Here is a 12,275-nt window from a genome sequence, read left to right as displayed (position 1 = left end):
CCTGAGCCACCTCCAAGAATCACATTGAGGACAAGCATTTCTACTGCTGAATGAGATTTATAGATCAGTATCCAAAAGGTGTTGGTAGAGCCTAAGAGATCCTTTTTACAGGATTGCAAACCTGATGGGAAATTCTGAAAAGCAGGAGTTGCCTAAATGATGCCATCATGTCCTAGCAGACCACCATCCTGTTGCTTGTTATGGGGAGAGCTTGATTTTATCCATAAACTGTGCTGCTGCTGATCCAAACAAAACATTCTAGTTGTTTGTTTCATAAATGTATTATCCCACTCTTCCGTTAAAATTTTCAGAGCAGCTTACAAGGTTAAAAAGCCATCACTAAAACAATCAAGCAATTAAAGCCTTCAGAACAGTAAATTGCATCATAAAACCAGTAGAGAATTAAAAGTCAGATATAAGAGATAAAAAGCACTAAACAATGCTACAAGGCTTGGGCAAATAAAAAAGGCCTTCATTTGGTGTTGGGAAGCAATCAAACTCGGGCCAAGATAAGCCTTCCTGTGGAACACATTCAAGGCTCAGAGCACCATTACTAAAAAGACCCTCTCCCCATTCACCACCTGGCTTCACCTCCAAAGAGGGGAGAGGACATGGAGGGCCTCTGACAAATAACTTCATACCTAGGGAGGTTCATGTAGGAGAAAGTGGTGCTTAAGATACTAGGTTGAAACAAGAGTCTTGTGTGTCACCTTGAAAACTACACAATGATTGTGGCGTTAAGAGTTAGTTGGCCCATGATCAGGCCACAATAATTTTTACTGCAACATATTAACACAGCTAGCCCTCTGGAACGTATTCTAGGTTGACATTTTAACCAGTTCTGCCAGTTAGAGGTTTGAGTGCTGCAGCTTTTGTTATCACTTTGTGCTCACAGATTTCCCTTTGCAAAGCAAGTTACCCCTTAAACATCTTCTGTGGCAATTTGTACTCCACATTTTAAGTACCTCAAGTACTATGCAAAAGCCAAATACATACATGACACATTAGAAAAACTGAAGTGGTCATTCTTTTACAAGAAATGTATGATTTCACACTGCTGACTCAGATGGACAGATGAGCACTGCACCATTACAGAATAAGTAGGGTCAAGTGTTTTCTCTGAGGCTTCTTCACAAGTTATAAAGATGCAAGTGTTTCAAGAGTTTAATTAAAGGGATATAGAACATCGGAGCAGTCATTAAGCTCAGTCGAGTTCAACAATTTAAGTATAATACTTCTAAAGGTTTAATTTGGAAAAATAATACTGTGATTGAACAGCCCTGGCTTCTCTTACTGTCAGTTGTGAGCCACGTGACAAATGATGAAGAGAACATCAACAGCAGCATTCCAGGGTACATACCAAAAAGTGACATCATAGTCTGCTTAAAAAAAGATTTTTAATAGACACTTTCTCCAAAAAGGTAATCAGAAGTGGAGGTGTTTTAGATAGCGTTTTGAATCGAAATCCATTTCATTGCAAAGATGCTCTTTTTGTTTTGATTCAGAGCCTCATCTATAAGACTCTTATCTATAGGCAAGGAAGGATTCTTACATGAGGTGCCAGGTCTCTCAGGCTCAAGCTACATGTTACACACAGTTGTGGGTTTCTTTTTTAAACTGAAAAATAACCTGAGATTGCCACTGGGAACAGAAGAGCAGCATGGGAAGGGTCTGCTTAACCCTTGCCCTTCCTTCTATTTGTCCACTCGGTGTCACTGTTCTGACCCCCGTTCCCCAGACTCCCTCCCTTCTGCTCCCAGAGGATTACCCAGAAAGGGAAAGGGTTAAGCAGCATGCATACTTCGGTCCACAGATGCTAAGATGTTTCATGCTGCTGGTGCCTAGGACCTGAAACATTTTTCTGGCCATACTGTTGAACACATTTCCAGCCAACATGCAAATTAGTAACATTTTTTCTGAGGATGCTGGTAATGGTAGGCAAGTAGAATAGGGGTGTTATAATGCGAAGGCCGGTAGGCCGTATTGCAACAAGTACTAGATGACATTTCAACCCATTGCAGTATGGCAATAGAGTTCCTTGGTTTGGCTGTTTTCAACAATGCATGTACTTAGAGGCAGGCAACACATATTCTCAAATTGCATATTCCCACTAAATGCCGAAGAGAAATTAAATGATGGCCCCATATCCACATATGTGGAGTAGCCTGCCTGCCACCAGAGAGTCACTTACAGTGGGCCAGGTGAGGAAGCCTATGGACTAAAAGAGGACCATCAAGTATGTCTGCTGTTAACAGAGATACAGGCTGGATAAGGGATCCCCACAGCTGTGCTCTTCTGTGAGCTTGATGATAGACAGATTCAACAAGCTGCCCAGAAACTGTGTGTCGATCAGTTCTCATAAGAGGAGCCAAAATTGTTCTTCTATAGCTTTAAGTATGGCTCTCCAGTACAATTTTCCCTAATGTTCATTTCTCCGTTTATAGAGGGAACAGGGCTGGTGTCAAGTTGGGCACCTGCCAAGGGCTCATACGCCAGCAAGGGCCCACTGATGAGAATCCCCTGGAGTTGCTCCTCCTCTTCACCACTGCAACCCACTTGTTCACCTGCCTCTTGCTCTGGGCCAAACAGTAGTGCTGAGAAGGAGGAGCAGTAGATGCCATTGCCATTTTGTAGCCCCTCACAAGTTTTGTTCCTGAAGTATTCCAGTTACATGTTTTCTGCTGGTTAACTAACAAGCCCAAAACTAAATTCAACAAGAACACATATATACAGTGAATAAAGCCCAAAGGAAATTCACACACTGACAAGGTGAGAACTTAAGTCACTTATTGTAACTACCGGGCTAGGTTTAAGGTTTTGGTACTAGTATATACAAAGCTCTAAACAACTTGGGACAAGGATGCCTGAGAGAGTGCCTTCTCCCTTATCAACCTGCCCAGTCACTGAGGTCATCAGAGGGCTCGTTCCTGGTGGTTCCACATAGACCTAATGCCCAACTGGAGTCGAAGAGCCTTCGGTGTGGTGGCCCCCTTTCATTGCAATTCCCTGCCTCTGGAGGTCAGGCCAACACTACGTTGCTTCCGGCGTCTCCTGAAAAGCTCTATTCCAGGAAACCTTCCTTAACTAATCTGCCATGGTCTTTACTGACATTGTTTTTTTATAAAAATAATTTTAATAGTGTTTTATTCTTTTTATCCTTGTACTGTTTTATCTCTTATTGTTCACTGCTCTGGAATCTGTTTCAATATGGTGTGGTATATAAATGTTGTCAATAAACAAACTAAAATGTAAATAGGATGTCATACATTTGAGTGTGGCAAGTTTTCAGGAATTCAGAGGGCAACTGAATTCTGAATTGAAGAGTAGATGCCTGTATGCCCATTTTGATGATTCTCTCCAAAATTTGTTTATGCTTTAGTTTTATTTTTGTGATACCAAGCAAAATCACATTACCAATAAGCATATGTTGATGATTTTAATCAAGAATGAGGACTCAAAACAAAAGACAAGTCCTACCAAACTCAGTGGGGCTTACTTCTGAGTAAATCAGTTTAGGATTGGGCTTAAAGATGCACTATTACACAGGGTTCTTTTGCTCCCCTGAGCAAACAGGAAATCTCTCTCCTACATGCAAACCAGTTTTGCTGGATCATATTTTCTATTTAAAAGCAGAGTAGTCATCAAAGTTTGAAAGCGTACCAGTTTGGGCTGAAACTCCCGAAATTACAAAACATGGAGCATGCTCAAATATTAAAATACACAGTAATCCACAAATACATAATACTCAAATATCAATTTTATATCTAAGGCTTGAGTTTTAAAACAGGACTGAGGTTTGAAGAAATCAGATGTGAGGTTTGAGACTGAGATGGAGCTAAAATAAATTTGGTGGGAAACCAATAGTCACCCAGAAATAATTAATCCAATGAAGTGTTTTGACATGTTTTCTAAGTAGCCTGTCAAAACAGAGTTTACATCTTAAAAATCCTCTAACTGACCTACACTGAAGAAAATTACACAGCATAAAGGAAGGCGGCGAGTAGTTAAATACAGACATGGAGAGGGCAGAGCAAGCTGATCAGCATTCACAAATTAAAATTACAAAAACTGAAAAGGCTGAAAATATACCAAGGCCCAGGATTAAATATGGCACTAAAACTACATTAAATGTTGAATTACTTCATTACAGGCCATCTTTAAAAGCATGAACCTGGTGGGCACACATACAGAGCAAACCTACAAAACACACTTTAATGAAATATGGAACATGATAAATTTTTGCATTATCTGCATTTCCAAATGCAGACTGCAAAATCGTTCTGAGAAGTCAGGAGAAGTAGCCAAGAATGCCCCACAAATCAAAATAAAAAGATCAATTCGTAACTAGCTAATAGAGAGGTACTATGGGAATGATTCTGTCCCACTCTCTCTTCACTAATCACACACAGGAAACACGGGGCATTACTGCCAACTGATTTGTCAACCGCTACGAGCATGTCAGTGAGACTTGAAAAAAATCGACTACCATCAGCAACTTTGTCATTTGTATTCCAGGTGGTTAATATGTTCAAAATGAAAAATCAGTTCCATCATGGATTAACACAAGGTACCAACATTTCCCAAAGTCCTCAAACAGCTAGAACACCTCACTGCTGCAAACATATTCAGGCATTAGAGAACAAAATTGCTAAGAAAATAAGACAGGTCATTGTTCGTTAAGATGTTTCAGTAATTTTTAGGAACTTTTGTTCTGAAGAAGATTTTAACTGGCCAGGTTGACAGAAAATTAATTGGTTACATATTACCTTTGCAATCCTTCAGTCCTCACAACCATCCAGAAAGTTGGTAATCACACCTATTTTACAGTTGGAGAACAAAGGATAGTGATCTGCACAAGACTATCTAGTGAGCCCATGACTAACCAAGGATGACAGATTTAGGCTCAAGTCTAAGGGTCCATGAAAGCCATCTTATTAACTACAGAGAATAGCAGTGGGCCCAAACACAGGCATTTGTCAAATAAGCCTGAATAGCTGAACTCCACTCTTACCAATAACATTTAAGATGTCTAAAAGTTAAAACACAATAATAAACGTCATCGTACTTACAAAGTTTACTACCATACGTGTCTAGGAAAACAGTGACACCTATTACATTTCTCTCCCTCATAAAACACTACTAGCTCATTCCATTGCCAGACGGCAACTTCTATATTCATAACTGGGATATACAAGACACCAATAAAAATCATATTGTGAATAATTCTATGGCAAAAAAATTTAAACTAGGGAAGTTATGCCGAACATCAATTACTGCAGAGGGAATCCATAAGAAGCATATAAAGGGAGGCTACTGTGTACAAGAGCATTCAGAAGATCATATGATTTATCCTTAGACATAATGGGTTGATATTTTCTATTTACTTCACAGTGAGAACAGTCCTGGTTAATCCAGATTAGCATATGTTACAGGAGAACATTACCATAATCATGCAATGGAAGATAGGGCTCTCTTTCCTTTTAATCACCCAGCTTGTATGGAAATTATTCATATAGTAAGCTTGTGAGCCAATATATACTTAGGCCTCAAAAGTAAAAAATTTAAGAGGATGTATATATACCAGTGATGCAGCTTCAGTATTAACTCCTGTTAGGAGTCTTTACATGATCAAGTGCCAGAGTAATTTTTAGCATGGGAGAGTGTTCCATGATCAAAAGCTGCTCACATGCTACTCATAAAGAAATGACAGTTAGTTTCCACTAGTGTTGCACCACCTCCCCTATTAATGCCTATAAAGCCTGTAACTCTGATCAGCCCAAGCCAGCAAAGCCATTGCTAAGGTACCATAGAATCACAGAATAGTAGGGTTGGAAGGGGCCTACAAGGCCATCAAGTCCAACCCCCTGCTCAGTGCAGGAATCCAAGTCAAAGCATCCCTGACAAGTGGCTATCCAGCTTCATCTTGAATGCCACCAGTGTGGTAGAGCCCACCACCTCCCGAGGTAATTGGTTCCATTGTTGTATTGCTCTAACAGTCAGGAGGTTTTTCCTGATGTTCAGCCGGAGTCTGGCTTCCTGTCACTTGAGCCCATTATTCCGTGTCCTGCACTCTGGGATGATCAAGAAGAGATCCTGGCCTTCCTCTCTGGGACAACCTTTCAAGGACTTGAACAGTACTATCATATCTCCCCTCAGTCTTCTCTTCTCAAAGCTAAACATGCCCAGTTCTTTCAGTCTCTCCTCATAGGGCTTTGTTTCCAGTCCCCTGATTATCTTCATTGTCCTCCTCCAAACCCACTCCAGTTTGTCTGCATGCTTCTTAAAGTGTGGTGCCCAGAACTGGACACAGTACTCCAGATAAGGCCTAACCAGTGCTGACTAAAGGGGAACTAGTACTTCCCGGGTTTTGAAAGTGATACTTCTATTACTGCAGCCCAAAATAGCATTTGCCTTTTTCTGAAGCCACATCACATTGTCAGCTCTTATTCAGCTTGTGATCTACAACAATTCCAAGATCCTTCTCACTTGTAGTGTTGTTGAGCCAAGTATCGCCCATCTTGTAACTATGCATTTGGTTTCTTTTTCCTAGGTGCAGAACTTGGCATTTATCCCTATTAAATTTCATTCTGTTGTTTTCTGCTCAGCACCCCAGCCTATCATTTTGAATTTTGTTTCTGTCTTCCAAGGTATTAGCTGCTGTTGTTGTTCAGTCGTGTCCGAATCTTCGTGACCCCATAGACCATAGCACACCAGGCCTTCCTGTCCTCCGCTCTCTCCCGGAGGGTGCTCAAGTCCATATTCATTGCATCGGTGATGCTATCTAGCCATCGCATCCTCTGTCGTCCCCTTCTCCTTTTGCCTTCAGTCTTTCCCAGCATCAGGGTCTTTTCCAGGGAGTTCTCTCTTCGCATTAGGTGGCCAAAATATTGGAGCTTCAGCTTCAGTATCTGTCCTTCCAATGAGCAGTCAGGGTTGATTTGTTTTAGGATTGACTGATTTGACTTCCTTGCAGTCCAGGGGACTCGTTAAGAGTCTTCTCCAGCACTACAGTTCGAAAGCATTGATTCTTCAGCACTCAGCCTTCCTTATAGTTCAGCTCTCACAGCCATACCTTGCTACTGGTATTAGCTATCCCACCTAATTTTGTGTCATCTGCAAATTTGATAAACATTCCCTACACCTCCTCATCCAAGTTATTAATGAAAATGTTGACGAACACTGGGCCCAGGACTGAGTTGCATAGGAGTTGCAGTCCAACAACATCTCGAGGGCCACAAGTTGCTCACCCTTTCTGTAAAGGAATAGGATTGCAAGAAGCATCTCTGATTTCATGTGGTAGTGTACCAATAATAGTATTCATGGGGGGGGGGGGGTGTGTGTGAGAGAGAGAGAGAGAGAGAGAGAGAGGGGAACAGAGTTATAGCTGCATTTTACCCCTATGGAAGTACACCTAACAGCAAGACCCTGAGTGTGTTCATCTGGAAATCAGTCCCATTACTGTAATTGTATGTGCTCAGGGGAACCAGTGAATGGTTTAGGAGCACCTGACTCTACAGCACTGCTAAAGCTAAGGAGGTACAGACCTCAACAATAAGTTGCATGGAAGATCAGTGGGAGCTCCATATAAGAGCAGAATGCAGTGTTTAAAAATTGTGTGCACTCTGGACACAGTTGCATGCCTAGGGGGCGCAAACTTTATTGCTTCTGACAGAGAGACCAAATTTTGTATAGGAAAGAGTATACATTTAAGTAATCACTTGAGATGAAATGCACATATTAAATGCAAGGAAGAGACCACTGCTGCTTGACCGGTTGTAATAGCAATGTACCTGTGGCAAAAAGGTAATTTGTACAGCACCATCAATACAGAGTACACTTTTTCCTACACAAGAGCTTGATTGTGTAGGAAATTAACAGTTGAAACATGCATATTGTATGTTAAATCGGTGACTATCTGAGCTCTCAATACTAACACAATTTCCAACAACAAACATGTAACTTCAAGGAACTAGACCCAGATACCTGTTTCAACAGTGGAATGAACATACCACTGACCCCAGCTTTCCCCAACCTGGTGCCCCACAGATGTGACTACAATTCCCATCATCCCCAGAAGCATACAGAAGGCTGACCTACCTACATAGTCACCTATCCAACCTCAAGGATAATTACTATAAATTTCTCCACTTTAGCACAGTAGAGGTGGGGAGGGGAATGTAATCCATTTCTCTCCAATAATACACCATTGTCTGAGCCTGGAAATGAAAACCTGCTGAAAGACCATTATCACAACCTCAAAGAGATTTATTTAACAATAAAATGAAGTATTTCAAAGGATTCCAGTTTCCACGAAAACAACCGTAGATTTAATTAGATTTGGCAGTTTTCCCCCAGCCTCCAACACAGTTACAGGTGTGCAACTAGTAACCCTTTATTGTTTGAAGAATCCAGCCTGTCTTAGGAACTATAGCTGGGATATTTGGGCTCCAATTTAAACTATGGGGGCAAAGGGCAGGGAGGGAGTTTCTCAATTCTAGAAGCTTGAGGAATGTACTTTGTTCGCCTGTCAGCTGCCCCATTTGCTTAGCCTTAGGGCAGACAGGAATATTCAACAAGCCAAGCCTCTTTATTAGATAAGGACTGGGTATGGGTGTGTCAGTTCATATTACTAAAGACTGCAAGGGGGTTTCAGTTTGCCTCAAGCTTATAAGTAGGAGCATCCATTATGTTGAACCAACTTAAAGGAAGTTTCAGTAATAGAGCTAAATATGGTTCAAATCATGAGGAAATTGCAGCCCCACAAGCAAAAGAGATCCAACTCAACATGGGACAGCTTTAAATCAAGACAACATAATCATACTTGACCAAGGTGAACCTGAAATTGAAACACACACAAAAATTGCTCTTTATCAGAAGATCTGCCATCTTGGATTTTCTAAATTAAACCCCAAAGCCAAACTTTGGCCTATACCAAGATCACTCCCTGCTATCCACCAAGCATTCTTCACTGAACCCTAGCCTAAAAAGTAGTGCACTCCCAAACCAGCACCGCTATCTCTTGACCTTCAAAAAGGAAATGAAAAGCAAGAATAGTCATTGACCGGTCGAGACCTGCTACCAAACAAAGAGCCACCTGAAATCAACCATACCCATGGCAAGCCCCGAACAAGGGGTTTATGGCCTGCTTTTTAGTCTGCCATTTCCATTCCAGAGCACCTGTACAAACAACACAGCGTGCCAAGTAGTATCACCAGTGAAACAAGTCCGGAAGTGAGCCCTTCTGAACTACCAATTGTCAGCATCAAAAGGGCACGCATGCCACGTTCCCAGGACTTACTCCTTTATCGCCAAAAAGAATTAAAGACCCCACAGCTGGTAAACCCTTAGCTGACTTAGCCTAGTCAAAGCTCCAGCACATCTTCCACCCACAGAAAAACTCTGTCTCATATTTCTGGCAACCCCAGAACCCCCTTCCTCCCCAAACTTTTCACTCTTTAACTCTCAGGCCCAGTGCCCCAGATCATCTACCTGGTAATAACCCCTGGGCACAGCACTACCCGCCCCCTGCTTTTGTCAGCCCCTCTCCACGGGTCCCCCAGCCTCTTGCAGTGCCCCAACTTACATCCTCCCTAACAAGAGCAGGTCGCAAGCCCCTTATCTACTTCAGCCACCCCCACCTCCCTTATGACACCCACCACGACGTGCCCCTTTATTTTTAGAACCACGCTCAGCAGTCAGGAGAGAACAGCCACCTCAGACTTGTGCCCAAACCCTTTCCTCCCACCTCAGCAGAGCCCAGCTTCAAGTGCACCTTCCAGCATGGAGTCAACCCCTTAACTCCGCCCCCACATCCGTTCAGACAAGCGTTTTTCGCCCTCTTTCTTTCCCTCTCTCCACCCTGGGCCGAGCCTCCTTACCTGCCAGCCCCCTCCCGCCTTTATACCCCCCCCATCTAATTTGCAACCTTAGCCCCGTTCCTCCGCCCAGGCCTCGCGCCCACCAGGGGCGGGGGAAAGGAGCCGGACTTGCCTTACCGTGCAACGTCCCCCGACGCGCCCCAACTCCTGCTGCTGCCGCCGCCGCCGCCGCCGCTCCTTCCTGGATACCTCAGGGAGGGGGCGGGCCCGCCGGATATGCAAATAATAAAAGGGCGTGGTCAACACGGCGGCTTTCTTTCAACCGCGCCGCGGTCCGTGAATAATTCATTGTGCTCACCGCTGGCCGTCCTAGCCAATCGGGATCCGGCGAACCTTCTCCCTGCACAGCCTTCTCTCGTTGCATCTGACCAATCGCGGCGGGAAGGGTTAGAGTACGGTGGGGTGGGGTCAAGATCAAAGAAAGCTAATTGCGGTATGGCCGTGAATGGCTCTTGCGGGAGCTCTGGGCACGCCCCCTCTCCGCCGGGTCCTGGCAGCACCTATGGTTTTCCGGTAGTGGAGACGGTGGGCGAGGGGGGAATGCCAAGGGCGCCGAATAAATGCTGTTCTGGGTGTTCCCGGTAAACGAGGTCACTCAAGACTGAAAATATGTGGTTCTATTTTATTTCATAGCAAGGCGAAGCTACCTACTAAGAATAAAGCCTTAATGTTGCCTTTTATCACATTGCATTTCCTCCAATCATCTGAGTTTTCTGAGGCGGCCTTCTGCAGCAGGCGGGGTTAGAACAATAGCGAATGGCTCTTACTCTGACAGACAGGCGTCAGCAAACAATTGTCGGGAGGGAAAAAGAAATAGCTGCTCCGTGACGGCGCACAAAAGTAATCGGAACGTAAACGTTTTCCTGGTCATAGATTAAATTCAGATTCTCAGTTTAGCCACCACCTTTCTGTCTTAACTTCAGCTCTGTCCTATCTCTATAAATAAAGGCGGTAAGCATTTGGGGGCTTACTCTTGTTAATGTTCATGGCAGACCTTATCCTGATCAGAGCCCCAAATCCTTTGTTGCCTGTAGTTACAGCCTTTGCCAACCTGGCGCCCTTCAGCTATGCTGGACTACAGCCCCATCACCCGCAGCCACCGCGGTTGCTGGGGGTGATGGGAGTTGTGGTCCAGCACAGCTGAGGGCGTTGGGTTGGGGAAGCCTGCATCCACATACATCCACACATACATCCACATTTCCATGCACAATAATTGGGATAGCTTTCAGAGGCACAGCCCTGTTAGTCTTGCAGCAAAAACAGCATTTTACATAACCACAAAAAATCTGCCTTCACAGTGCCACCGGACTCTTTCTCGTCTTTGTGATAGAAGCTGAGTTTATGCTGTTTGCTGTGGTGAGATCACCAGATGTGTTATCTAACCAGGAAATGAAGAGATAAGCCTTGAGTGCACCTTAAGGCTACAGTTGAACATAGTACTTTTAAAAAAATGCGTAGGATAAATTTGCAATCCTAATATACTTACCAGGAAGTAAATTAGACCAAACTTAATGGGACCTACTCCTGTGTAAACACATTTAGGGTCAGGGTGCAAGGCTGAGGAAAATAAGGCAAAATCTAAACCATTTATTTATGGCATAATTTAGGTCTTGTGATTGCTTTCTTTTTTTAATGCCTACAATAAAAATCCAATTTTCAAATACTATTTACCATTAAAAGAAAAAATGAGGAACAGCTTCTGACAAAGGCATTCTTTTAGCAGCGTCACACTGAAAACATACTCTCAAAATGGTATATTCTCCCACTCCTTATAGAGAATATACAATCCAAAATCCCATTCCTGACTTCTTTTCAGGCCATGGTGCAGCAAACAGGTTGCTTTTGTTGATTGCTTTGAATCAGGTCATGATGTCAGGAGTCAGAGACTGGGCACCAAAGAAGTCCTGGGCAAAGCACCAGAAGGAAAATGAGGGAACTGATTTAGTTTCAGCGGAATTACAGAGATTGCACATTTAATCTCAGGGGGTTTCTTACCTCTTTCTTTCATCTCTCCCTCTCTCTCTCTCCCCGCCCCCCCCCCTTTTCTTCTCCTCCTCCTCCTCCAGCAAACTGCTCTGGTACTGTGAAGGCCTGCCTGATTAGTTAGAAGGAAAAGTGAAACGAAGTCTAGAGAGCAACCTTACCTCATTCACCTTTTGGTGACACTATTCTGCAGTAGAGAACACCTTATTAAGCAGCACACAACTGGAAGCTCCAGAATTGCTAAGAAAATTCTTCTTTTCCTGGTTTTGTCAGAATTTTGACCACGTCCCTGAAGGAATGCAAACAGCCTCAGAAGTGTCATTCTGTCACCAAACTGAAGGATGCTTACCATTCAGTTGGTAAGACAACCATGATATTAGGAGCTCCTGGTGGACCAATGCCAAGAAGTGGCAG

General features: G+C 43.3%; 1 protein-coding gene across 6 annotated transcripts in view; it reads right to left on the bottom strand.

Annotated features, from left to right (window-relative positions):
• LLGL2 (LLGL scribble cell polarity complex component 2) overlaps positions 1-10,061 on the bottom strand; it is a 72,007-nt gene extending 61,946 nt beyond the window's left edge. For 3 of the 6 annotated variants that reach the window (XM_084838077.1, XM_084838080.1, XM_084838083.1), the window contains exon 1: positions 9,996-10,061. The gene's annotated coding sequence lies outside the window, so the exon portion shown is untranslated. Of the gene's footprint in view, positions 1-9,745; positions 9,806-9,990 lie in introns of those variants that run through there. The other 3 variants (XM_084838078.1, XM_084838081.1, XM_084838079.1) reach the window with 2 other exon arrangements.
• Between the last annotated feature and the right edge of the window lie 2,214 nt (positions 10,062-12,275).

This window comes from Heloderma suspectum, chromosome 2, assembly GCF_057233095.1.
Source record: "Heloderma suspectum isolate Gila_16-S chromosome 2, 16-S_ref, whole genome shotgun sequence".
NCBI lineage: Eukaryota > Metazoa > Chordata > Lepidosauria > Squamata > Helodermatidae > Heloderma > Heloderma suspectum.
This window is presented reverse-complemented; position numbering and strand designations above follow the sequence as displayed.